General features: G+C 41.6%; 1 protein-coding gene across 1 annotated transcript in view; it reads left to right on the forward strand.

Moving 5' to 3' along the window:
- Positions 1-1652: 1652 nt before the first annotated feature.
- Positions 1653-27966, forward strand: part of syt5 (synaptotagmin 5) — a 130958-nt gene continuing 104644 nt past the window's right edge. The window contains exon 1 of the mRNA XM_002938275.4: positions 1653-2210. The gene's annotated coding sequence lies outside the window, so the exon portion shown is untranslated. The remainder of the gene's footprint in view (positions 2211-27966) is intronic.

The raw sequence follows: 27966 nt of genomic DNA on the forward strand, positions 1-27966 counted from the left end.
TGTCCCTATTGCAGCTCTGAGTGCCATTGCATTCGTGTTTACTTTGGATTTTTGGAGGGTGCCGATCCCCCCCAGCAGTGTGCATTGGGCGCATAATTTGAGTTGGAGAGCTAAGGGTGTGCGAGGAAGGTCTCAGGTTTGCTCTCATTCCCCAATGCCACTTGTCAGCGATGGTGCCGCTGCTGGAGGTGGGAGAGCACACACTGCAGTGGCGTTGCCTAGGGTGCTGGCTTGGACTGGCTCCTATAGGAATAATTTTCTAGGTGTATAAAATACTCTGTATTAGTTTTTGTACCTTTGATAATATTTGGCATTATGGGATGTAATAACCAGCTGCCCCAGCAATCATGTAATAGTGGCATACTAAAACTAGTGATTGTCTCAATATTCCTAGTTGCCCTTTGAATTAGAAAGGTTTCATTCTATAGAAAACCATTAATGGCATATGGCGCCGTAGTTATCACCTTGTTAAGAAAACATTCTACTCTACACAGCTTATATGTTTCTAGGTAAACATGTGCCCTACAGCCCTATTCAGCTTCAATGGCTGCCCCCATGGCCACACAGTAGTTTATTCATATAAACTATAATCTTGTTTCTGGAGCAAACACACTGTACAAGTAAAAGATACCTTTCATTTTTGGTGTAATTAGCCCTGTATGTTCCAGCTCCAGTAGCCTCCAGGTTTGCAGTTATTGGAATCTCAGTGTGTTCTGTGTTCCTGCTTATTCAGTTTTTCTATGGTACCTGTGAAATCTAGTTTTGGTTTTCTCTTTTCCAGTTGCTGTTCTCTGGCCAGAAATCTACTTTTCATCTGTACTTTTTTAACTGCTTGTGCTCTTTCTTTCTGTTGTTCATGACATCAGTTGCCTGATTCTCTATTGCACCAGTGACCAGTTACAGACAGTCTCTCAATTAACTCTTTTCCTGCCGCTCTGCTCAATCCTGATTTCCCATCATTTCTTATGATTTTCTAAGAACCTAGTCTAATTAACAGGCTAAATTTAGGATTCTTTCTTTCATCTACCTGTATTTGGTATATACTTTTTGGTATTGAACTTCTGCCTGAAACTGACTACTTTCCTGCTATTTACCGTAAGCCTTTCACTGCCCCCTCGCTGCACTTGCAAAAGTGTACAAGAGTAAGTTCCAGCCTGCTAAGGGGAAGACCCCACAGTGACTCTGATACTTACCTGCCTTCCTACTTGGTTCACCTGCAAATGAGAATAGATGTTGCCATCACTGGCCACTGGGGAACAGGTTAGCAAATCTCTTTTCATTACATCACATGTGCTCCAGAGTAGAGAGACTGGCTTTAGGAGAAGTAATTACCATCTTGTGCTCTCGATTCTGTCTTATTGTGGAAATGGGAGGATCTCACTTTCCTGCTGCTCTCCATTTGGGAAGCTTTTCTATTATAATTTATATGTCACTTCTCTAATTGCGAGGAAGTCTGTAGTCTATACCTCCTACTAATTGCAATGTACAGTGAATATAATTTATTAATAGTATGTTAAATTGGAAAAGAGAAAGGGAATCCAACTGTTCAGTTTTCCTTTCACAGATATTCTTTTTTTCCCCTACAAGTAGTGCCTTAAATACATATCAATTATAAGTGTTTTTCTTCTCCTGCAGTTACCTTTCTCTGAACAATGAGATAACAGATTGCTTGTCTGTATTTGAACTGGGGGAACTGTCAAAGGGGAGCGCATGAAAGCAAGGCTGTGATTATCAGTCTGATCTCAGTTACATATAATGGAAGAGTGGCATGGATCTTAACTGAAGGAGGATTCTTCCATACCGTTCACACGAGGAGGTGGGGAAGTTGACAGCAACAGTCAGTGTATGGCTGTTAGAAAGGTTTTATGCATTTCTACCACCCCGCCTCTGTGAGACAGATGGAAGATTCCCTGTAATAAAGAAGATCCCTGGCTGAATATGTGTTTGTCTCCACCTCTGTCAGCCTCGCTGGGGCTCCACCTTAGCCAAACAACTCACTGAAAAATTCAGCACTGTGAGCTGCGGACAGCTCTCTCCAGCAACACAAAGGCAGAGTCTACTGTACAGGAACTGCTTGGGAAGGGGTATCAGGAGCAGCGCCTGTTGGACCCAGTTGGGGGACCACTTTCACCTCCCTTCTTCTTTGCCTCACTTTGATTGCCTGATTAATCTACAAGAAGAAAGAAAGAAGTTTGAGCTAAGAACACAAGGTAAGAAAGAAATTAATTTTGTTATGAAGAATACTAAGAAACCCTAAATACTTTGTTTGAAATGTCTAGCGGATACATAAATATTATCATTGTTTAAAAACAAATAAAAATGTACAGGGGTTAGAATCAATTAAATAGGATTATGTGGCTCTGTGGCTGATATGGGATCTGTGGTGATTATAAAACCTCATTTATACGGAAGCCAATATGGCAGTGTGACTACACAGTTACAATATCCTTTTTTATGCTGGGTGTGCCCTGGAACTATCCACATACTGTATGTACAAGGTGTAGAACTCTCTATGGTCTACTGCAAACTTTAATACAATGTGGTTAATAGAGGGTTGTGATTCGTACAACCTGTAGCATCATTACCTTATTATCTTCAAAACCACTGAATCAGAACATCAACATTAATGGCAGGACAATAAACATATATTTACAGCTAATGATTCTAATGATTATATTATAGGCTGCAAGTTAGAAATCCTTGCTTTCCCTTATCCCTTTTGCTTGTTGAAAGAGTTTAAAGGGACCCATTAAAAAGGGAGGAAGATTTTCAAAGTTTGTTGCTTTATGACATCAGAGTATGTTGCACCCCATGCGCAGTTTAATGATAATGAAAATGGATGGAACATGTATTAATATTTATGAGCCCAGTATGTTTTCTCGCTGGATGCCCGGTGCCCTTTTTTCCTCTCTGAAACTAAATGATCGCCTACTGACTTTAAATGATATTACTGAATTTGTTGACCTTTCTAGGAAGACACTGACATTTGGTTGTGACTGTTGTTACGTCTTCACACTATGGGTTTTTAGTTGAGTTAATCCTTTATAGATCTAAGCGCTGAAGCTGAATATTTAAAGGCATATTTACAAAGCAATGAATAGACAGCGAAAGGGACAGACCTTTCGGTAGCACAAAATATATCCTATCAGTTTCTATAGGTTTGCACCCTTGTTCTTCATATTAAGAATAGTTGCTATCATCAGAAGTTAGTAGTGCATGCAACACATAGAAACATAAATCCCTGATCAGTACAGTGTACATTCGAGATTCACAGGAATCCCCCCACCCTTTGTGTTTATAATATAGACAGGGGGTCTGTTAACCAGCACCTCGCTGTATATTGCATAAACTATATACATTCGGAAATCTTTGTTAGGCAAACACTTTAACCTAATTATTCTGCCCGACAGTGAGAATTCTGGTTTGCACAGAACTGTACATGAATATCAGTCCAATGAGGCAGGGTAAAATGGAGAGGTTTTAACCCCTTGCTGACAGATAACGAATGCTGTCATAACGACCGCAATTACTAGTTTGCTTACGTGTAGCAGGTAATGCAATTGGTAGATGTGGTCACATGCTGTAGCTCAGGGAATATATGACTAGCACTGTCTATGGCAGTACAAACACTTATTTGCGTATACACAGGTGTACATAGTTCTGGGAGTTACTTCTGGGACACACAAACACACATATACAGTATATATATAATTACAGCTAGACTAGGCAGTGCTCCAACAGGATTAATACAAATGGCAGAAGGTTTCTCATATAAAGGTGAGATTTGAATTGGGTTAGTATAAAGGTAAAAGTAGGCTAGATGCTTTGTTGTCATGTAAAACCTATAGCAGATAAGAGATTAAAGCTGAGAAGAAATAAATGCTCTTAATGGCCACTGCAACAGGTTCCTTTGCATAAATAGGTACAATATCTGCAACTAGTTTTTCCTTCTTTTATGGGTTTGGAACTGTGACTTTGTTGCGTCCTTAATGGAAAGAATATAGCTGTTACGTCAGGTGAACTTCTAGGCTTTCTGCTACCTAAGAGGCAGACTAGGTGCCCCACCGCCTACTTTACCTACCTTTACTGTGTTTGGACATGGGCAGGAGTAAAGATTACTATGAGGATTGTTAAGACCAGAACAGCAACATATTTCCACAGACAGATCAGAATGTCCAAGCTCTGATCAACTAAATGCTGTGAAACTGCAACTCCCAAAATTACAGACAGATGCTGCCAAACCAGGGCTAGCAGTTTTGGTCATCAATTGTAATTAGCTTCATATGGGCCAATGGCTGCACCAACACAGGATAGCCCACTTCCCTCCTGGTAATGTGAAGCATTTAGCTTTTGAACTACAAGAATTCTGGCAGTCCTAGTACATATCTGCTGATGGACAGTTATAAAGTACAGGGTGCACAGAATGGAAGTAACACCTGCCTTTAAGAGGTGTTTCACACCCTTTGTGTACTGCACCTATACATCCAACTGAATCGGACCTAATGAATCCCACTCTAAAGCCATTTATAGAGCCAAAAGCTTGCAAAAGAAACAAATGGCATCCCACAGGTGTAAGAAAAAATGAAATGTAAGTAGTATGCAATTTACTATCATTTACATTAGTAAATCATGAGCAAGCAATGGTGCACACTAGTTAGCAGGCACCGGCAATTATACTGGAATTCTGGGAAATAATGCATTGTGGTTAAATGAAACATTTGCCCCATATACTTTGACTGGTAAATGAGCCCTATAGTGTATTGGGTGGTTCTCTAAACATGTAATCTTAGATCTTTACTATAATATCTTGAATAGGTGGTCTCCTGGGCTAGTCTGCGAGTGGAAAGGGTGAGAAACTGTTCTGCAATGAATTCAGCATGCAGGTTTCTGTATTTCCAGTTTAATCATGCAAATGCATATGGAAATATGATGCAGAGCATGTGACCATCTCGCTGCATCTATGTCACATGTGTGATCCCTGACAGTTTGTGTCGTGCTGGGTGTGGCATAACCTGTGTGACAATATGGTAGTTCTCACTGATTATATAGGGGTTTGATGGTATAAAAGTATAAGTGTAAATATGCAGGCAGCAGACCCATAAAGCTCTGGGTGGGTGACAAAAGAGATTTTGGGCCATAGAAAACCCCAAAATATTGCTGGTAGGCTGATAACTCCTAATTATGCCCCCAGTAATTTAATATATTAATAATATACCAATATAGTATTGCTATTTAATTGCACAGATTATAATCAGATACATTTTGTTTGTACAGCTAAGCCAAGAGCTGCTCCTCTCTCTGTCTCTGGCGTACGGGGGGGGGGGGGGGGGTATATGAACTCAACTCATTGGCCCTTTCTGAGTTCTCTTCTGTTTTTGGCTCGTGGGCTGTTGAACGGAACTGCTGTGCACTTGGCTGCTCACAAGTTCATGGTGGATACTGCAAGTAGATAACAGACTTATCTGATTGGTTACCATGACTCCCATGAGATATTCAGCAGAAGGCAGATTCCAAGCTAAAAGATATGATTAATGAAAAGTCCCCTTATGTGCCTGTTTCACAGACACTGCTGTTCAGTGGAGGGATTCAGTGTTGTGCACCATCTGAAACACCCAGAGTGATAATGACTAGTTTAGGAACGATCGGATCCCTTTGTGTGAATGTCTGGTGCTGCCCAGTAACGGCTTCTTCCCTTTGCTATCGATCTTCATGGAAACAATGTGTTTCATAACAGACCGCCAAGGGAAATGCAGCGCCAGCTCTTTATTAGGTGAAAATCTAATGGCAGATCCCAGGCTGATCCAGGTGCTGCTGGTATAAAGGAGGGAGTGGAAGAAATAAGCAATAACATCTTAGAAAGAAATATTTACAGATATGATAGTAATGATGTTTAAAGCACAAGCAGACATTGAATTAAAGAATACAGACTTAAATGGTGTTGGTTGCCCATCCACATAGCACTTGAGCCCAGGGGATCTGTGCAGCCTGCGCTGTGCGCCTTGAAAAGTTCGGCACTGTGGGTGTCCCGACGCATCTTGTGCCCCTTAGCGCTCTTTAGGATCAAGCTAGGGCAGTATCGTAACTCTCCCTCAAGCCCAATTTGCATGTGCCCCCCACCAGTTGCACCCCCTGTCACCTCTAGTATTCACACTGCTGTCTAAGAGGGTGCCCACTTACTACCAGTGTTGGACTAGGCCTCCTCGTGTCTATGAGAGAACAAGAGTAGATATCTAGGGCTCACTCTCACAACAATTACATGAGCCAGTGCCAATTAGTATGAAGGTTATATGGACTACTCAGCCTATATAAGCTCTATACCATTTGGCTCTATAATAGAGGCCTGTGTATAGTAGGCGTTAAGTACCAGACTGGGGTTGGTTAGGAGATCCACTAGTACACTGACAGGTCAGTCTGATCCAACCTACCGCCTCAGCCTGCCCCTGCTGAATATAGAACTACTAAATATAACCAGCACTGCTTCATGGGCAAAGGCTCAGGTCTCTGCACTCAATTCTGAAGTGGAAATCCCTGCACCTATGGGTGCTAAGAACCCATTTTCTTGAACACCGCACTAAAGGTTTCTTCTGTTCATGTTTGTTGACAGTATTTCCTTTGCTTGAGATAAGCTTTGGTACAGTATCTTTATGTGCTGTTGTGTAATGCATAGCATCATACAGTCACTTGCAAGGTCGGACTGGGGTGTGAGAGGCCCACCAGGGCTCTACTCCAGGGGCCCCCACACTGCCTCAGGGGCCCTCAACTGCCTGCTCATCCAACCTACCGCTTACCCACTGCAAGCCCCTCCCCCATGTGCATTTCTTATGTTTTGCAGTAATTTGGGAGGGAGGGCAGCAGGGGGCAATGGCAGCGGGGAGTGCCAGCAGCAGGGACAGGGTCTGGTGTCGCACTGGCCCAGTCCAACCCTGTTTACTTGCAAGTATCAGACCAATAAATGCTAAATGTTGATTGGTTGCTTTGGGTTAATAGACCTAATGCATACTTTGCACCTGTTACTACATTTCACTTTATATACAGATTGCAGTCATATGGTCTACAGTGCACTGAGCCACAGTAACTGTCAGGGCTGCAGCATCTGCTGTGCCATGGGCCTAGAACAAGACAAAGCAGCTGTGTTTATTTTGGCCTATTCAAGCAATTGTGTCAATTCCACTCCGAAGAAACAAAAGAAAACGAAAAATAAATCTTTGCATGATGCATGATGTCAGTGCCCCTTTAACTCCCGACCAGTGGTAATATATAATAATTCAGTGTGTGTATGTGGTATTTCTGCCCATTGTTTCCTGTCGTGTTTCCTATCATCTCGGTTCTCATGCCCAGCGCACGTGTTCTTGCTGCTACACTACAGGCTCTAATGATATCCTGGAGAACAGGTGGTTTGATTGTTACCATGGACACATCTGTAAGGCGAGGTTCAAAGGAGGGATTTGGTTGCTCGGCAACGTAAACTGTTGCAATCACAATGCCAGTTTGGAGCGAGGAGGGTGCGGAGGTTCAGTTGCAGAGATTTGCAAAGAAGCACTGAGAGAGAAAGGGATAGGGGCAGCTTGCCAAAATGGTACCCAAGTGGGTATCTCAACAAGGGGTTGTTGTCGCTGGGCTGTGCAGTTCGTATGACATTACAGTTGGGAATGACAATCCCCATTAGATGGGCAGTGACATCAGTGACAGGTGTCAAAAAGTCATTTACAAACCCCAAAGGGAGGCTGAGGATACCGAGTCATATCCCACACCTATTGGAACACTACATTTGACATGTCATTTCTGTAATTGGCACCATGGATTTCTATACAAACTCCCAACCAGAGCTGCCTTTAGTGGTAGAGGGGCCACAGGTAAAATACCTTCTGTAGGAACCCTTTTTTGAAAAAAAGGTGCTTACATATTGTCAAACTACAACTCCCAGAATCCCACACTGGGCCACATTCATGTAAGACCACAGCAACTCCAATATGTGCATTCCAATTGATGCTGGCATTTATTGTTTGGCAAGAACTGGAGGTGGAAGTCTGGGCATCCCTGATCCCTAATACCAACTAGCCTGGCACATTTCCACTTCATATAGTTTCAGCTCTGCAGGCCATGGACTTGGGTAAATCGGGCAGAGATCCGCTCGTTGCTTATGTTTGTGACTCACAGCATGAATGAGTTGTTTTCAGCAGGGAAAATTTTAGTTGTAGTGAGAGAAAAAAAGATATTTTTTTGTGAAACACATTTATAAGCATTCCCTCCCAGTTGGCAGTTTCTGGACTGTGCTTTAATAAACCAATATACAGTGGAGGAAATAATTATTTGACCCCTCACTGATTTTGTAAGTTTGTCCAATGACAAAGAAATGAAAAGTCTCAGAACAGTATCATTTCAATGGTAGGTTTATTTTAACAGTGGCAGATAGCACATCAAAAGGAAAATCGAAAAAATAACTTTAAATAAAAGATAGCAATTGATTTGCATTTCATTGAGTGTAATAAGTTTTTGAACCCCTACCAACCATTAAGAGTTCTGGCTCCCACAGAGTGGTTAGACACTTCTACTCAATTAGTCAACCTCATTAAGGACACCTGTCTTAACTAGTCACCTGTATAAAAGACACCTGTCCACAGAATCAATCAATCAAGCAGACTCCAAACTCTCCAACATGGGAAAGACCAAAGAGCTGTCCAAGGATGTCAGAGACAAAATTGTAGACCTGCACAAGGCTGGAATGGGCTACAAAACCATTAGCAAGAAGCTGGGAGAGAAGGTGACAACTGTTGGTGCGATTGTTCGAAAATGGAAGGAGCACAAAATGACCATCAATCGACCTCGCTCTGGGGCTCCACGCAAGATCTCACCTCGTGGGGTGTCAATGATTCTGAGAAAGGTGAAAAAGCATCCTAGAACTACACGGGAGGAGTTAGATAATGACCTCAAATTAGCAGGGACCACAGTCACCAAGAAAACCATTGGAAACACATTACACCGCAATGGATTAAAATCCTGCAGGGCTCGCAAGGTCCCCCTGCTCAAGAAGGCACATGTGCAGGCCCGTCTGAAGTTTGCCAATGAACACCTGAATGATTCTGTGAGTGACTGGGAGAAGGTGCTGTGGTCTGATGAGACCAAAATAGAGCTCTTTGGCATTAACTCAACTCGCTGTGTTTGGAGGAAGAAAAATGCTGCCTATGACCCCCAAAACACCGTCCCCACCGTCAAGCATGGGGGTGGAAACATTTTGCTTTGGGGTGTTTTTCTGCTAAGGGCACAGGACAACTTATTCGCATTAACGGGAAAATGGACGGAGCCATGTATCGTGAAATCCTGAACGACAACCTCCTTCCCTCTGCCAGGAAACTGAAAATGGGTCGTGGATGGGTGTTCCAGCACGACAATGACCCAAAACATACAGCAAAGGCAACAAAGGAGTGGCTCAAGAAGAAGCACATTAAGGTCATGGAGTGGCCTAGTCAGTCTCCGGACCTTAATCCAATAGAAAACCTATGGAGGGAGCTCAAGCTCAGAGTTGCACAGAGACAGCCTCGAAACCTTAGGGATTTAGAGATGATCTGCAAAGAGGAGTGGGACCAACATTCCTCCTAAAATGTGCGCAAACTTGGTCATCAATTACAAGAAACGTTTGACCTCTGTGCTTGCAAACAAGGGTTTTTCCACTAAGTATTAAGTCTTTTTTTGTTAGAGGGTTCAAAAACTTATTTCACTCAATGAAATGCAAATCAGTTGCTATCTTTTATTTAAAGTTATTTTTTCGATTTTCCTTTTGATGTGCTATCTGCCACTGTTAAAATAAACCTACCATTGAAATGATACTGTTCTGAGACTTTTCATTTCTTTGTCATTGGACAAACTTACAAAATCAGTGAGGGGTCAAATAATTATTTCCTCCACTGTAACTACTATCTGCATATAACCCCCTTCCTTATTAGATATGACCCTGGCAACTGCTAAGCAGATAAGCCCCAAGGCAGGATTTTTATTACAATTAATATTTGATCACTTACCTTTTTATTCCTAGCTTCCCCTATTCTTCTAGTCTGCTAGTTGCCCTTCAAATAGTACCTGCTTGCTAGAGTGTGGTCCTACAGAGCAGGTGGATAAAGAAAAACTCACCAGCACACCCTGGCTCCTCCAAAACAAAAAACTTTAGCCTGGTGCCCAGTATCAAGAGGGAACAGTACCCTCCAATCCAATATTGAACAGCATAGATACTGGCACAGCAAGGCAATTATAAGCAGGTAAAACCTGCATTTTTATTTAGTACAACACAGTAACGTTTTGGGGTGAACCCCTGACGAAGGGGTTCACCCCGAAACGTTACTGTGTTGCACTAAATAAACATACAGGTTTTACCTGCTTATAATTGTCTTGCTGTGCCAGTATCTATGCTGTTCCTACAGAGCAGGTAACAGTTTCAATTCCAAACTATGAAACTGCAGAACAAAGAGCTAACTAATACAGAAACTGCTAAGAATACAACAGAAAGACCAATTGCAAATTGTCACTTTCCTCATTTAAAGTTAATGGGTTAATCACTGAGAGGTATTCACTAACCTTATAGATTACTGCCATCTTATTAGAAAGGAATTTTTCCCCCTCTGCGGAGAGAGGCTTCAGATAGGGTTTTTTGCCTTCCTCTGGATCAACTGGCAGTTGGCAGGTTATATAGAGGCATTAAGGTTGAACTTGATGGATGGATGTCTTTTTTCAACCTAACTTACTATTTACTATGTTACTTTGTTACTATGTTATACCTTAGGCCAGCTGCAAGATGCATTGCACTCTTCTAGTGAGTACCATCCCAATATCTTGCCTCCTATTCCAGTGATCACTTTGCCAAGTGCAGTAGAATAAAAGTTCTACTTTTATTGTCTAAATTCTGATTCTACTCTACTGCACATGTGCACAGCCCAAGGCAGCCGCAAGGGATCATTGGGACGAGATAACAGGATGGTGCTCACTAGAACAGTCAGTGCCACAGGCTGGTTTCACTTTTGTCACCCCCCTTTCCCAGTGATTAAAGGAGAAGGAATGGTAAAATTACCAGCCCCCCCCCCCCCAATGATTCTGGTTGTTTACCTGTTTACCACAGACTGGTACTCTTCTTCTTCAAAATACACATCAACCCGGGGTACTACCCATCAAGGAAAATTCTGTACTGTTTACACTCCCTCCCAATCTAAAAGGTGTCACCCTGAGGAGAGGGGGAGCATCGAGACATGGAGTTTTTCTGAAGAAGAGGAGCACCATCCTGGGGTAACAGGTAAGCAACTAGAACGAAACCATGAACTATTGGATGGTGAGAACTCTGTTATATTCTTTGTTTTGTTTTCTTCATGATTAACATTGACATAAGAGAAAAAGAAGTATAAAATGCCCAAGAGCTTGCTCCACAGCAAACAGGCACGTACATGCCATGTGGCATCAGTCTTTGCTATTGAATTAGAGCTGCAGAGCTGGTCAGAATACATTGGAAATCTTGTAATTTAATCAAATCCCATCTAATAGAATCCCGTCTGATAAATTCTCAATGTCAATTAAAGCAGAAGGATCTTCCCAATTAAATTACAGTCTGATGTCCTCAGAGGGACAAATAAACATTGTTGCTAATATAATTCTGCCTGTGGTATCCACATGGCATGTCTGCCTATCAGGGACAGGTAATTAGATGAGAGGGGCCCCTTGAATTAGATATGTGGGGGCTCCTGGCAATGGAGAAAAGCTGTGGTCTCTACCTGATGGAGGGCTGGGAATAGCATCCCAACAACAACTAGAGGGCATCAGGTAAGTCGCTGCTAATGGATATACCTCCTACTGTGTCATATATCATTTGTACTTTTATTCCTAAGGATCACTATAATGCTAGTAGTCAAGTGCATGTGTCTTTTCTCAGAGCTGTGCACCTTTGAGTTAACTTTTAGTATGATGTAGAGAGTAAAATTCTGAGATAACTTGCATTTGGTCGTCATTTTTTATTATTTGTGTTTTTTTAATTATTCCACTTATTGTTCAGCAACTCTCCAGTTTAGAATTTCTGCAGTTATCTGGTTGCTATGGTCAAAATTACCTTAGCAACCAGGGAGTGGTCTATATGAGAGAAATTAAAATGAATAAGAAAGAACCTTAATGAAAAATAAGTACTAAAAAGTAGTGATAACAATAAAATTGTAGCCTCACAGAGACAATAGTTTTTTTGGCTTCCTGGGGTCAGTGACCCCCATTTGAAAGTACCCCTATCTCCAACTCCTTACCTAACCCCCTGGAAACTGTTGTTGTCATTCTGCAAGTTCAAGGTAAGGGGAGAGAGGTATGGAAAATGTGTTTTTTGCATTGGCAATTAGTCTGCTGGCAGGCAGGGACCAGGAAACTATGTTATTAACTGATGCCACAAATCTTCACAAAAAGTTAAATTGTGTGACTATCATTGTAGATGTGTGACACTTAACACTGCTTTATGTCTTATGATCAGGCATCAAACTGCACTTTATATACAAGGGTAAATGTGGAATAGACCACAGTATTAGTAACAACTAGACCTTACTTTAATGCTGAGGTTTTTTGGGTTCTGAACAGGGGCAACAGAGCAGAAGATGTATGTAAAGGGTAAGTAAGAAGCTCAGTTGCACCCACCGATTATCTCATCTCTTAGAAGAGACTGCAGCTGTGGGATTGATAGTGAATAGAATAGCAAAATGGCAAGAGCACTGGGTTTGTAGCTAAAAGGCTGCTTATATTTAATATAATAGCTCTACACAAGCAATCTGTGGGTTCTGGCAAATGCCAGAGGGGCTGCTGTAAGATGCCATAGACAGTCACTATTTATTGGGCTGGTGGGGGGGCTGTTTGGGCCTTTATGTACTCGGAATTCCAGGGCCTATTTTGAATCCCACTTCACACCTGGCCCCACACTTGCAACAGAGACAAGCTGAGACCCTTGTTGCAGGTAAACCAGAGCTGTCAAGCCTGGGATACTGTCTCCTGGGGGATTGTTACAGCACGTCGCTGATACCATTTGGGCGTGTGTAATGTGACTTCATAAATGCGCACAATGGGCATTGGGGAGTAATTAAAAGCTATTGGGAGACCAGGGGAGAGATTTTAATGGGACTCCTGGTTAATCCGGAACACTTGATAGGTGTGGGTAAACACAAGCAATGCATTCTCACTAGTAGTAAGGGGGTGTGGGTGAGAAAGGTGGCTCCAGGTATGCTGCCTAATGCAACAGCAGGCAAAAAAGTGCCACTGGCCACACAAGGTATTTTGCCATGGGCTCTAAGTACATCCACTATCTGCTTGGTCCCCAAAGTGTTGGGTCATGTCTCAGCCACCACTTGTTAATGAATCTGTCATTGAGTTAAGGCATGTAAGTGCCAAAATATAATAAAGCCATTCATAAATAAACCAAGACACTGTTTCCTGCAGGGGCAAAATCTCAATCTAAACATTCAATTCATGAGGGGCATGCAAGCGAATGGCAGGCTTTTATTCTCTTCCTTGCATCAGAATTGCTTAATTACTGTGTCACTCTGGCCTGAGAATGAACTAAAAGCGAGATATGAGGCTGGATCTCAGGCACGGAGCAGTACCCTCAGGCTGCAGCGTTGGAGAAGGATTCATTTCCGTAGTTATGAGCCCATTATGGCTTTTCCTGCTCGTTAAAGATTCCTACTGACGGTAAAAGTTAAATGCTCGTGAAGCCCAAGCGATTAACTCCCAGCAGTCTTTTCATAAACACACACACACCAGAGCAGCTTCCACGTTTCACACTGGAATGAAACATTTGGGGGGTTTGCGCCCACCTGAAAGCCAATTCCTTTTCAAGCTCTGCTGAGCTGCCGCCTGTGAGACTGCCATCTGTGTCAGGAGTGGCAAATTACTTGGCTCCACCCCAGAAGCTTGTCTGAGTTTAATTCTGCCAATCCAATTAGCTTTCCCTTGAGATTGTCATGATCTGCTAAAAAGAAATAGATTGTCTAAGGACAGTCAATCTGAGACCTGGCTTAAGGTGGCCATACACGCACCGATATTATCGTACGAAACCTCGTTTCGTACGATAATCGGTGCGTGTATGGCATGTCAGCGAGCCGACCGATATCGCAGGAAGCTGCTGAAATCGGTCGGCTCGCCGATCGGCCAAGTTAGAAAATTTTGATCGGGCGCCATAGAAGGCGCCTGACCAAAATTCTCCCTTCAGAGCTGAATCGGCAGAAGGAGGTAGAAATCCTATTGTTTCTACCTCCTTACCTGCCGATTCAGCCCTGAATGGTGTGTGGCGGATCTGACGATGTTTCGTGCGACCGACGGTCGTACGAAACATCGTGAGATCGCCACGTGTATGGCCAGCTTAAGGTGATACCCCCCCAACTGAGCTTAAATACTTGAGTGTATGAGTCTTTGTGACTGTCAGGTCCAACCTGTAGTGACAGCCGAGGGGTCTGCCCACCCTCTTGAGAGTCCTACTACTAAATCTTGGTTTCAGGTCAGCAGCAGCTAGGGTTGCCACCTCACCCCTTTAATACCGGCCACATATTGACTCCACATCCTGCATGGCTAATTAGCAATTCATTTAGACGCATGCTGCATGGCTGCACATAAATCAGTTCAGTTTGCAGCATGCATTTAAATGAATTGCTAAGTAGCCATGCAGGATGTGGAGTCAATATGTGGCCGGTAACGTACAGACAAGCAATTCTTCCTGCGATGACGTTCTCCTGTATTCCACCACAGGGGTGCATATGAATAAAAGCATCCCATTCTTTCTTATGGGGCTGTACAAATACAGGTACATGAACAGTAAGTGCAGAATCAGGTGGACTACAGTATGCTGTGTTCCACCTGCATTTGGCTCTTATATGCACCTGTATTATTAGTATTATTACAGCCCCATAAGAAAGAATAGGATGTGTTTCTTCCTGTGCTCCTTGACTAATCCCATACACTGGGATTAGTGTTTCTGTAATCCTATCTGTCAGATTATCTGAGACTGGAGTTGGATCCTGTGTAATATATACAGTATATATGTATATGTGAGTTAAACCCTGTGTTGTTCTGGAATCTGTAACAAACTGCCCCAAACAGTACAATTTAACAGAATACCTAAGGCTCTAAGTGTTCCTTAAGGGCCTGGTTATTATAAAGCATATTGTGCAGATATCGCCTGCCTTGTTTATATATTTACTAAAAGCAATATTTTACCATAAAATAATATTGTTACACTAGCTGAGTAGATCTATTGTGCCCAAAAGTGCAGTTATCCTGGTGATGCACCATTGTGCTTAGCCATTGCAGCCAGCACAGGGTACAACACTCTCAGGCACAAGGCAGCTTACTCAGTATGTCGCTCCCATACGCACTTATTGAATACATTTCAAGTAGGTGGCATGTGGGTGGGCACCCTTGGGACACCCATGTGCCACCCCTTAAATGGAAGATGCAAGTTGTGCCTGCCTGGGCTCTATTCACCATCTGGTGCAAATCTTGGTGGAAGTTTGTTTTACAGTTAACTATAATACATAGGGCTTAATTTTCTATTATTCGCTATTCTCCCTTAGGCTGATGCCACACGAGGCGTAGGGCTGATTTTTTCGGCAAGCGGAAAAATGCTTGCCGAAAAAATCAGCCCTACGCCATGTGTGGCATCAGCCTTATATTATAATAGAAGGGCAGATCAGACTTTGGGGGACAGATTTACAAACTGGTTGCAGTGGGTAACTGCACCTCTATCAGATACTGCCATTCTCTAACTTGTAGTAGACTCATCAAGACTAAAGGTGGCCGTACACACTACAATTACGGTCTTTCCCCGAAGCTGCGGCACCTTCAAAGGCACCCAGTCTAAATTTCCAGTCTTCCTTGATTGCTTTGTTTCTCACCATAAGGTGGAATGTGGCTGTTTTGTGCTGTTCCCCATATGATGGTAGAGAATTAGCCTTAAGGTCCCCATACACGGTAAGATCCGCTCGCTTGGCAAGATCGCCAAGCAAGCGGATCATCCCCCGATATCCCCACCTACGGGTGGACGATATCGGGGAGCTTGAAGTTAAAAAAAAAATAATCCGATCGTTTGGCCCTGGGGCCAAATGACCGGATTATGTAGGCGGCAATGGGGCAGTCGGTTCAGGGACTGCATCAACGAGCCGATGCGGTCCCCGATCCGACTGAATCTTTTAACCTGGCCGATCGATATCTGGCCAATTTCAGGCCAGATATCGGTCGGCCAGCCCGCTTGTTTCTGCCCCTACACCTATATCGGCAGCTTCTATCGGCCCATGTATGGGGGCCTTTAGACTTATTCTTGCAAGATGTTTTTTAGTTATTCAAGGACTAATGGAGATGCCATGCATTTTCTTTCAAATGTTTCATTCATTAGTCTAAACTAATCCCTAATTAATTATGCATTCATTTGCATGTATAAAATAAGGTTTGTGGTGCAATCTCATGCAATTACCAGACTGTCAGTATTGAGTTTCACTTGAGAAATTGGGGAAAAAGGTGTTATGGCAAATCTGCACATTTTATATTTCCCCTCTAACCTCTTTAGAAAGGTTATTTATAAACAGCCACTGCCCCTACATGCTAGGTATTCTGTACCATTAATAAGCGCACAGCATACAAAGCTTCACACAAATTAAGGCAACACACTTATGTGAGGTCAGGGCTTTTTTGCTCTTACAGATTTTCTTCTGTCCTATCAGGTCCATACCTGGGCCAGGGCCCTTCAGCAACCTGAAGTCACAGAGACCAGCTTACCCAATCACTAGGTATCTGGATCCTTCTTACTTACCTCTGGGGAGGTTCCAGATGATCCCCTGACAAGGCACGGGGTAGACTTAAGGCCCCTATACACGGGCCAATAGTAGCTGCCGATATCGCTTGCCATGCGAGCTGATCTGCCAGTGTATGGGGACCTTAAGTCCTTTATACTGCTAAGTCTCACTTTTTTGCAGGATTAAGAACTGGGCAACAAGGACTTAAACTATAAAGTTACATGGACACCATGGGACACATATCAATTTGTGGGGCCCAGTCTTCCACTTCCTGTGCCCTGCATTTTTGAGTTGCCTTTGAGGACCCTATGCTTTGTCCTGAATTTGCCTTTTATTGGTTTAATGCTGAGTGAGGTTGAGGGCATGATAAGGGGCATTGGGACGTGTGGTTGGGGTGTAACAGGGCACCTCCAAGATGAATTGGAATGGACAAGGATGACTTGACAAAAGGCATGACTGTCTTTGCTTTTTCTTTAGCTTTCAGAACAACCATCCCCCCCCCCCCTCATTTTTACTTACCTAGTGTTCAGTGTTTTGAAAGTCCCCGAGATGGGACAATCCCACAACCTCGTCTATTGCATATAGCTTGAAATGAATATAAATATATATTCATAATCCTTTTGCCCTGTTTTCCCTAGCTTCTATAATGGTGTTACTAAATCTTCTTGCAAATGTTATCTTGCCTTGTTGCTGTCTTTATTTCATAATTAAACAGTTGTTTGTGCCATGTATGCATTTTCCTCTCTCTTTGCTTTCCTTTTGGCTGTCTTGGGGCACACCAATAATATTTTTCTTGGACTTTTGGTGATGCTACCAGCTAGCATCCAAAACTCACAGAGCTGGGGAGAGCCATAAGTAAAGCTACATATAAAGCACTACCACATCACTATGAATCATTATTGTGGCATCAAATAAACCTAAATAAATCTAAAGTGCTACAAACTGGGCAGCAAAGTTTATCGTTTCCATCTTGCCCTGCTGTCACTATCAGAGTTGGACTGGCCCACTAGGATACAAGGAAGACTCCTGGTAGGCCCACATGTCAGTTGACCCTACTGCTCCTAATAATTTGCGTATTTTATGGCCATTACCTAGAGGAAAGAAAAGAGACTAGGAGAATAAAGAAATTAAGTGAGGAGGGGAAATAAAATAGTTTGGAGAGTGGGCCTAAAGTCTAAGGTTATCTGATGGCCCCTGGCATCCCAGTCTGGTCACCATTGTGCTCTACTTACACCATCTTGCCCTACAGCCGCCATCTTGATCTGCTACACCCATTCACCCTACACATGATCTGACAGGTCCGGACATATGGATACTGGTATGTATTGCTGTACTCTGCTTACATGCCACATACGTGATATTGCTTCAGCTAAAAAGATGGTACCCTCTCAGAGAAAATCTTCAAACCATCTCCTGCAATCTATAGAAAGTCACACTGCCCCAGCCTTGGCACATTCTCTTGGCAGGCATCAAATAAAATAATAACACACGTTCTGTCCTCAGTGCTTTCAGAGAGTGCGGCTGATGAAAGATCTCTTAACAATACCACTGCTCACAAAGCAAATTGCCGCATGAAATGAATTCAAGGTGTCTTTTTTCCTTTGATCCTGCAAGGTATTTGTAGAAGATTATTTTGCAGGCTGTAATTGTGTTTTGATGCAGTCTTCGCCATTATCAAATGGGGAATAAACAAGGGATCAAACAAAATGCAAGTCAGTGGCTGACTACATTAATTCTAAAGTAGAAGCTTTAAATATAGTTGGAACTTCTACAAAGTCTGAAACGACCTGTTCTGAGACTAAGATGCATTGGGTAATATACATTACCTGTTAGTAGGGTCAATTCATTTAATTTAGATTTGTTAGAACAAGGTTGTCCAGATTTTAGTTACTTGGGGTCTACCTTTTACTGCCGCTGTCATGGAAAATCTACTCTCATTGCACTGGAAAAAAATAGAACAAACACAAATTTGTTTCCCAAGCCATGTCAACTAAAATCTAAATTTAATTGGATGTACACAAAAAAGTGATTAGGGGTTTGCTTGCAGGACTGGTTACCAACTCAAGATCTGCTTGAGATCACAACCTACCTTTTTGGCACACTTGTCTTAAGGTGGCCATACACGGGCACTTTAGCGAGTTCTTTATTCGATTCCTTTAGATCGATTCAGCAGGTTTGATTTTCCTGTTGGATTGGGGACCTCATGGGCTTATTGATGTGGTCTTCGGTCTGACGGCTCCTATACCCCCCTTTAGATGCAACTCACTGTGAGAAAAAGTGCAAGTTTCCAACTGCGTCTGTGGACGTAAATGAGTCCTTTAGACATCCAAGGCAGTGGTTTCCTGATAGTGCGAATTTTAGACCATACGATGAACAACTAAGGGATCTCAAATTGTATTTGTGTGTTATTATCTATATTTATTGAAAACACTACTACTCCAGACTGCCACAGAGATGAGTGGGAGAGGGGTTGCTGATCTGGCAGTAGACACAGTCGTGCCAAGGGAGCTGGCACGCATTTATATGGCACTGTTTATTGTACAATGTTGCTTACACAAAGAGAGGTATATAAATAAAAATATATATACATATATAGCCCTACCATACTTAATTAATGCAAGGAAAAGATGAGCTGAAGAGCAATGATCTAGATACTAAACAAGTTAACTTGTCTTTAGTCAGGTTTATGGAAAGTAAATAGAACAAAAGCTGAGTGTTATGGCTTTCTCTTACTATACTTATTCAGTTGATCAGTAAGTTAAAGCCTCGCCGATGATGGTGGGAGAAGAGAAAAGGGCATGTTTAGCCTTGTGTTAGGCAAAAACCACACGCACCTGGCAAGGTTGGCAAAAATGTCATTTATATTATTGTTCTCCAATGGCTATTATCACAGTAAGTGAATGAATGCTCGGCAGTGACGTTCTGTTAATGTGAATTCTTTTATTCCATAGAGAACTGCTTCAGCGGGAGTGACAGCAAAATCCAGGAACAGGTCCTCTCGAAAGCAAATATATTCTCGTCACAATGTTTCTGTCAAAAACCCTTGTTTGATAAATGCCAGCAAATGTGTACTTTGAGACTAAGAGCAATTTAGCCAATGCTGACGTTAGAAGGTGTGCCTATTATTTTAAGGACTTGATTTGCTATTATGTACCTATTTACAGCTCCTCTGTTAGACCCTGGTGCTTTGCCAAACCCTTAAACTTAATTACACTTGAGAGGCATACTCCTTTGCACAGTTATGTAGGCATGCATTTGCAGCCGTGCTGGAATTCCTAATGTGATTATTATGGGACTATTATTGGGCCCCAGGCACCTGCAATCAGTCCTGCCTCATACGAATGGGTATTTGTGGGGGAGAACACATGAGGATTGATCTCATATGTCAGTAGGTGTGTGATTAGACAACACCAAAAGATGCCTCTATGTACACACACTAAGAAAAAGCAATGTGACTTGCTTGGGGTTTTCTGAATAAGGGATATTTCCATAATTTGGATCTCTATTCCTTATATCTAGTGATGAGCGAATTTTTTTGTCAGGCATGGATTCGCAGCAAACTTCCGCATTTCCCCATTGGCGAAAATTCCTTGAAAATGTGGCGTGAACAAAAAAAGTTGCGTCAGAATGGCCATGGTAGAGGCTAAATAGGCGTGGTTGTGTCAAAAATATGTGCGTGACAAAAAAAGTCGCGTGACAAACATGTTTCGCTGATTTTCCGGTGTTTCACTAATTTTCTTGCCGTTTACCAAATTTTTCGGTGAAGTGAAACAGGACAGATTTGCTCATCACTACTTATATCTAATAGAAAATAATTTAAACATGAAATAAACCCGGTGGGATTGTTTTGCCTTCAATAAGTATTAAGTATATTTGAGTTGAGATCAAGTACAGGTACTGTTTTATTATTACAGAGAAAAGGGAATCATTTAACCATTAAATAAACCCAATAGGGCTGTTCTGCCCCCAATAAGGGGTAATTATATCTTAGTTGGGATCAAGTACAGGTACTGTTTTATTATTACAGAGAAAAGGGAATCATTTAACCATGAAATAAACCCAATAGGGCTGTTCTGCCCCCAATAAGGGGTAATTATATCTTAGTTGGGATCAAGTACAGGTACTGTTTTATTATTACAGAGAAAAGGGAATCATTTAACCATTAAATAAACCCAATAGGGCTGTTCTGCCCCCAATAAGGGGTAATTATATCTTAGTTGGGATCAAGTACAGGTACTGTTTTATTATTACAGAGAAAAGGGAATCATTTAACCATTAAATAAACCCAATAGGGCTGTTCTGCCCCCAATAAGGGGTAATTATATCTTAGTTGGGATCAAGTACAGGTACTGTTTTATTATTACAGAGAAAAGGGAATCATTTAACCATGAAATAAACCCAATAGGGCTGTTCTGCCCCCAATAAGGGGTAATTATATCTTAGTTGGGATCAAGTACAGGTACTGTTTTATTATTACAGAGAAAAGGGAATCATTTAACCATTAAATAAACCCAATAGGGCTGTTCTGCCCCCAATAAGGGGTAATTATATCTTAGTTGGGATCAAGTACAGGTACTGTTTTATTATTACAGAGAAAAGGGAATCATTTAACCATTAAATAAACCCAATAGGGCTGTTCTGCCCCCAATAAGGGGTAATTATATCTTAGTTGGGATCAAGTACAGGTACTGTTTTATTATTACAGAGAAAAGGGAATCATTTTTTTAAAATGCTAATTATTTAGAATTGAATTTATTTAAAATTGACTGTATGGGAGATGCCTTCCCGTAATTCGGAGTTCTGGTATTGCCCTTGGTTTTACTATCGGTCCTGGTCCTTTTCAAGTTCATTGATATTTGTTTGTGTACCGCAGGTTTGATGCCTACTACTTTACATTTGCTCTGGTTGAACTTGTTGATCTCTACCCAGTCCTGGCCTATCCTTTAATACTTACTACTCTTATGAACCTCTTCATGGCATTGGTCTTGTCTGGCTTTTTTTGGATCAGTCAGTACTGTTTCCCTTATCCTGCCTATCTCTTACTGAGTCATTCATCTACCATTGTGGTTTCTATGTGTTTGCTGCATCATGTGTTCCATAATATACTCATTATATGTACATATAAACTGACCAACAACCAACTCACATATTGGATATTTATGAGGGATTTTCCAATTTTTAAAACATGGCCCTGCTGTGCTTCATAGTGGTGCATCCAAATATCCTATTGATCAGTCAGACCAATGCAATTTTCCAGAAAAAATATCAGCAGAGTAGTGCAATGTAATTATTTGGTACATGGCCACCAACTCATTCACACAATCATTTAACACGAAATCCAAATAATGCATAAGTTCAGTGAGATGCAAATATCTTTACCTGCCATACCTAGGAGCAGTGCTACAGCTGCCATTGATTTTTTACACCATCTACATTTAGCTAAGTCCAATTTAAAATGAACTACCCCTTTAAAGCTAATTATATATCTTTTCCCCCTTAACCAACAAGACAAAAGAAGAATCTCAAAGGTGTCCCAACAGGATCTCAGCAAAGCTAAAGTCACAGGTTTTATTAGAGATATCAAACCCATGTTTCTCATGAGCTGAACAACACCAGGAGGGAAGGTAATCAGGTCTGGCATTGCAGGATAAGAAGATGCACTTGAAGGGCATATCTTGTACATAATATACTCAATATTGCCCATGTGCTTTCTCAACCCTGCACTTAACACACTATTAAATGACACCTAAGTGGATCTACTGTGTTTATAGCTGAGAACCCTAAGGCTAAAAGACATTATTCTCTTTGGCATTTGGGGAATATAGAAACAGAAAGAACTTCAGTACAGGCAGTGTATATTCATTTTTGCTCGATTCAGATTAATACGGCTCATATTTAGATGGTTCCCAAATACCAGAAACAGGCTTTTGTTCTCCAGGCACAAATAAATACATTATAGATTATCTCAGGTTGAGCAATGAGCACAATTATTAGGAATTATTAGGAAAGGGACTTTTTTTCCATTTGCTGCCAGTGTTTGTCTAATACAATGTAAAAGCTCATCAGTTAAATCTCATGGCTCAGGTGCAAACAGCCCCAAGCTCCATGCTTAAAGTGCAATTTTTCTAAATATTGAAGTCCAACCTATGCATTGAAAACATATAAAGTGCTTTAAGTGTGCAGGTAGACTCATCTTATAAAAGACAGAGTCCCATAATCCCTCCACACCACCCTGACTATGTCATTACACAATATATACAGATTTATACACCAGTTGCCAGATCCAACTCTAGGGGGCAGATTTAATAATCCATGAATCCGAATCCCGAAAGGGAAAAAATCGTATTGGAAACGACTTTTTCGTCGCCATCGCGATATTTCGTATTTGTCACGACTTTTTCATCACCGTCGCAACTTTATCGTATTTTGCGTGACTATTTCTTCGCCGTCGCAATTTTTTCGTATTGAGCGATTGTAAACAGCGGAAAAACCAATCCGATTTTTTCGTGACGGCGGCGAAAAAGTCGCGACAGCGACAAAAAAGTCACGGACCATACGAAAAAGTTGTGAAAATACCGATCATTGTGAAAAAACGCATTCGGACACCTTCGGACCGTTTGTGGATTAGTAAATCTCCCCCTATATGTGTTCCCAAAATTGGTGTTAGTGCAAAGGCACTGAGTATTCTGTTAACTGCTATGGAGCCTGTGCCTTTTCTCTTATTTTTCATTTGAATGGCTGCCCCCCAGCTTATTCCTATAAACTACAACACACAACTTTGACCAGTGCAGGGCAACACCACATTATATTTTTAAAACATTTTTACTTTTTGGTGTAACTGTTCCTTTAATTTGTGACCCCCGGCAAATGTACTGCGTGCTTGCCATGTAAAATCAGCTGCACCTATGGAGCTTGGGAACTAGCCCATCACTCTCAGCAGTCTTATTAGTTTACAAAATAGAACATTAGCAAAAAAAGATAATCTAGAGCGTCATGTAATATGAGGTAGAACTCACCGAGAATGGATGCTCAAGCCCCAGACCTTCAGCTTGAGGAAAGGGATTCTAAGATTGCACAAAAATGAACTCTTGAAGCAGTTAGTGCTACAGATTAATAAATGATACATTTATTTAGTAACAAGCATCTCAAAGGGACAAGCCTTATGTGTTTTAGGGCGCTTGACTATAGTCCTATGATTAAGTGCCTCCTAAGGCACAAAATGCATAAGGTTTGCCCTAGATAACCCACTGCATTCTACAGGTGTGAAACTCTTACATTCACAAACAAAAAGAAAAGGACAGAAATTGTGTATTCTAATGAAAATTGTTGTTTCATACATAGCATCGAAGCCTGATTCAGAAGGTTTCTATAAAATAACTTTCCCACTGAGGCGGATCTAACAAACATCCAGCTGTGCAGCGCGCTCTGATCAAGCCCACGGGATAATCCATCCTCTCCCTTCATCTCATTTCCTTTACTTGGTGATGGATTGGATTCACTTAGCAGTCAGTGTGTGGGTGTATGGGGCGTGGACCGGCATGTATTTTATATTGAGTCTGTTATTATATTTGCCCCTCTCGTGTGCCCCTGCAGTCATATCAAGTCTAACATGAGCCTGACATGCTCACTACAAAGCATTATGCTTCAAAGCACTGCAATATAGCTGGAGTTATGTGTCACAGTAAGCCTTGTCTGCTACCAAATAGCAGGGACCCCATTAAAGAGAGAGTTATGTTGATACTCATCGTGGTGGGAAATAGCAGGAGTAATGCCGAAGGCACGGTGTGCCAAATTTCAATTAAGTGTCAAAGAGCAGAAACTATAAATAGGAAACTATGACTTCTCTATGAAGGGTATTGAATAAAGGCATCCCTGTTGAATAGCAGAGTTCTTCTGGTACCTCGCGTATGCAACTATATTGTTGTGACTGATCAAGACATTTACAGACTCCTATTGGCAGCAGTAATAATGTATTTTAATGCCATTAAATGTTTGGGTCTTATTTATTTCTAACAGTAACTTGTCATGTTTTTATTCTAAATGCATTGTGTGTGCTGCAGTAGTAGTTGGCACCTTTGCTAGTTGATTGCCAATACTGGCACAATTTTAATCCTGCTATGAACTGAAAGTAGGGTTCCCACCGAGCCGGTATTTGACTAGCCTAGTTGGCAAATTACCAGCCTGGGCCGGTATAGGTATTACAAATTTACCGGCAATCAGGGCCGGAACTAGGGGTAGGCAGAAGATGCAACGATTTCTAGGGCGCCCGGTTGGCTCGGCCTGCCCCTGTCGGCAATATGGCTGCCGGTAAATCTGTAACAGTGGCAACCCTAATTGGATGTAGTGTAAAAGGGCATCAGCATGGTGTGCCACATTGATGTTCTGTGGGGCATTCTGGGGCACATAGAAATTTCCAACTGTTAAAAGAATAAATAAAACTGATCTCTAGTTTCATTTGCTCAATTGCTCATTTTGATCTGGCAGTAGAACTGTGTTTTTAAAATCTAATTGGGAACCAAATTATTTGGGGAAATCAGCTTTGTGAACCAAAAGTTTATGAAGAATCAATGATTTACCTCATTTGTGTTACTTTAAGGGTGAAGACACACGGAGCTACTAGTAGCAGCTAGTTTTTCAAGGCTACTAAAACCCAGAAAATCCCCTGCCATAGACAATACCAAGAATTGCCTCTGCTAAAACACACGTAGAGATAATTATCAGTAAATGATCAGCATTGTCTGTTTCTGTAGCCACAACAAGTAGCTGCTACTAGTAGCTCTGTGTGTCTTCACCCTAAATGTAATTGTATTTATGGGGAGCATTTTTGGGCTATGATCCATAGGTCAAGAATAGCTGGCTGGATTAGAGAATTCATAAAAGATTTTGTGTGGACGGTATAGTACTATATATACATCTGCTGCATCCCAGACAATACAGGGACAAATAAAGCATAGCATGTCAGGAATAAAATAAAATTGTCTTTCTGTATCCCAATGGGTGGCCGCACCCTAGTGTCTGTACATGAACATTGCCTGTATGACACTAAACCAATTAAATAAGTCAGAAAGCTCTTTTGTATTGCTACATTCCTTACCTCATGTTGTTTCTCTGGGTTTTTTTTCAATAAAAATGCAGCAAATGCCCAGGTGATGTAACAGATGGGCATCAAAAGGGCATGGCCTTGCTGTGGCATCCAATTGGCTGAAGGCACCTCTGTATCTAACAATAACTTAAGTGTCAGTGCAGGCAGGATTCTATTTTAGTACTAAGTGACGTCAGATTAAGGAAAGTGAGAAAGGAAAACATGCGCCGGCTCAGCACAGAACTCTCACTGTTTACACAAACCCACTCTGCCATTGATTGCACCTTCATTAATTTGCCTTGTTCTCTACTGTAATACTGCACTTCTAGGATTTCAATTGAAATGTAGTTTCCATTCTTGTATTTTTTGACTGATTAGCGTTTGTATAATGTTTTATTGCAAATTATGGTAATGTCAATTATTGGCAACATTTGTATTACACATAAAGGGGGTAGTTCACCTTCGGGTTAACTTTTAGTATGTTAGTATGTATAGAATAACCAATAATGGCAAGTTTTCAGTTGGTATTCATTATTTATTTTTATATATAGTTCTGGAATTATTTGAATTCCTTTTTTATATCTTTCCAGCTTTCAAATGAGGATCACTGACCCCAAGTATTGCTCTGTGAGGCTACAATTGTAATTATAATTATTGCTACTTTTTATTACTTACTTTTCTATTTAGGTCCTCCCCTGTGTATATTTCTGACTTGTCTTTCAAACCGCTTGCTGGTTTCTAGGTTAAACTGGACCCTCTCCAAACTGGAGAAGTGCTGAACAAAAACTACAAATGATAAAGACAGAATACAATACAACCCCTTTAAAATTGATGACTTGGGGAAAAAACGTATTTGTGCCAATGGAAGGAGTGCATTTGAATTTCATTGTGGTATACAATTTAATTGTTGTAATAACAGTGTTTTTACAATAAACAGTACCGTCTCTCCTTGAATACAGACATGTATAGCAATGAGGCAATACCCGTTTTCACTCTTTTTGAATTACTGAGGGGATCTAGGCAGGGTTGTCCTTAGTGCTGGCCGGCCAAGTGACCAAATACTAGTCTATATGGTTTTCCATTGCCTCTTTAACTGCTGCTTTTTGGAAGCATGCAATAGAGGGGCTGGGGTAGTTACCCATCCTTACAACCCCCTCTATGAACAGATCTTATTCTCTGGATTTTATGTAGAATTGGGGAAATGAACTGATAGATGTAAAGTTTGCCCAAGTCTGCCAGCCTATATTACCCAACAAGATGTTTGCTTTTAAATACGTTACCTGTTGTTTGCATTTTTTGTCTTTTCTGACATTACCAACAAAGCACTGGATTGACAGAGTAAATCTCCAGGATCTTTCAACTGTATATAAAATATAGAAGATGAGAATTCTAATGGCAGTCCATGTAAACATGGATAAAATAACTACCCTTTGACTTCTGATTTCTTTTGTTGCTGTAGCAACCGTTATCCTTTGGGATATAAAAATTCCTTTTCCATGTTACACAAAATGCAGCACAAGGATTTGCCAAGGCCTCCAGCACGAACGCTGTATTTTATCTGCTCTGCTATGACGCTACCATTTCCCAAAGGCACTGATCCCGGTGGGTCCTACGTTGTAGAATACACAGTACACAGAGTACTTATTGCACTAATAATCACGCTGGTATAACAGCTGGTTGCAATGGCCCACCTCAAGGGAAGGGTTGGTAAATATCGGGCAACCAAGCCAAGTGTTGCATCTGCAGCCTGGATGCCAGCCATTTGGTTAGGCTTTGTTTAATGATGTTGTTACAGGGAAAAAAAACTGAACAAAACTGTGACTGTATTTTATGAGAGAGAAAATGTAGTCATGCAAGGGATCATTTATAGAGTGGGGCTAGGCTCATTTCTCACCCATTTCAGACCCCCTGCTCCAGTCCTTGGGTAGGACTGGCAATCTGTGGGTTTTGGCAAATGCCAGAGGGGCATAGATGCCATAGACAGTCACTATTTATTGGGCTGGGGTAGCTTTTTGGGCCTATTTTCAACCCCAGTCCGGACCTGCCTAGTCCAAGCACAGAGGAGGTAGGCATAGGGGGATCACAAAAGGCAAAGAAGTGTGCTTT

This window comes from Xenopus tropicalis, chromosome 7 (assembly GCF_000004195.4).
Source record: "Xenopus tropicalis strain Nigerian chromosome 7, UCB_Xtro_10.0, whole genome shotgun sequence".
Lineage (NCBI taxonomy): Eukaryota > Metazoa > Chordata > Amphibia > Anura > Pipidae > Xenopus > Xenopus tropicalis.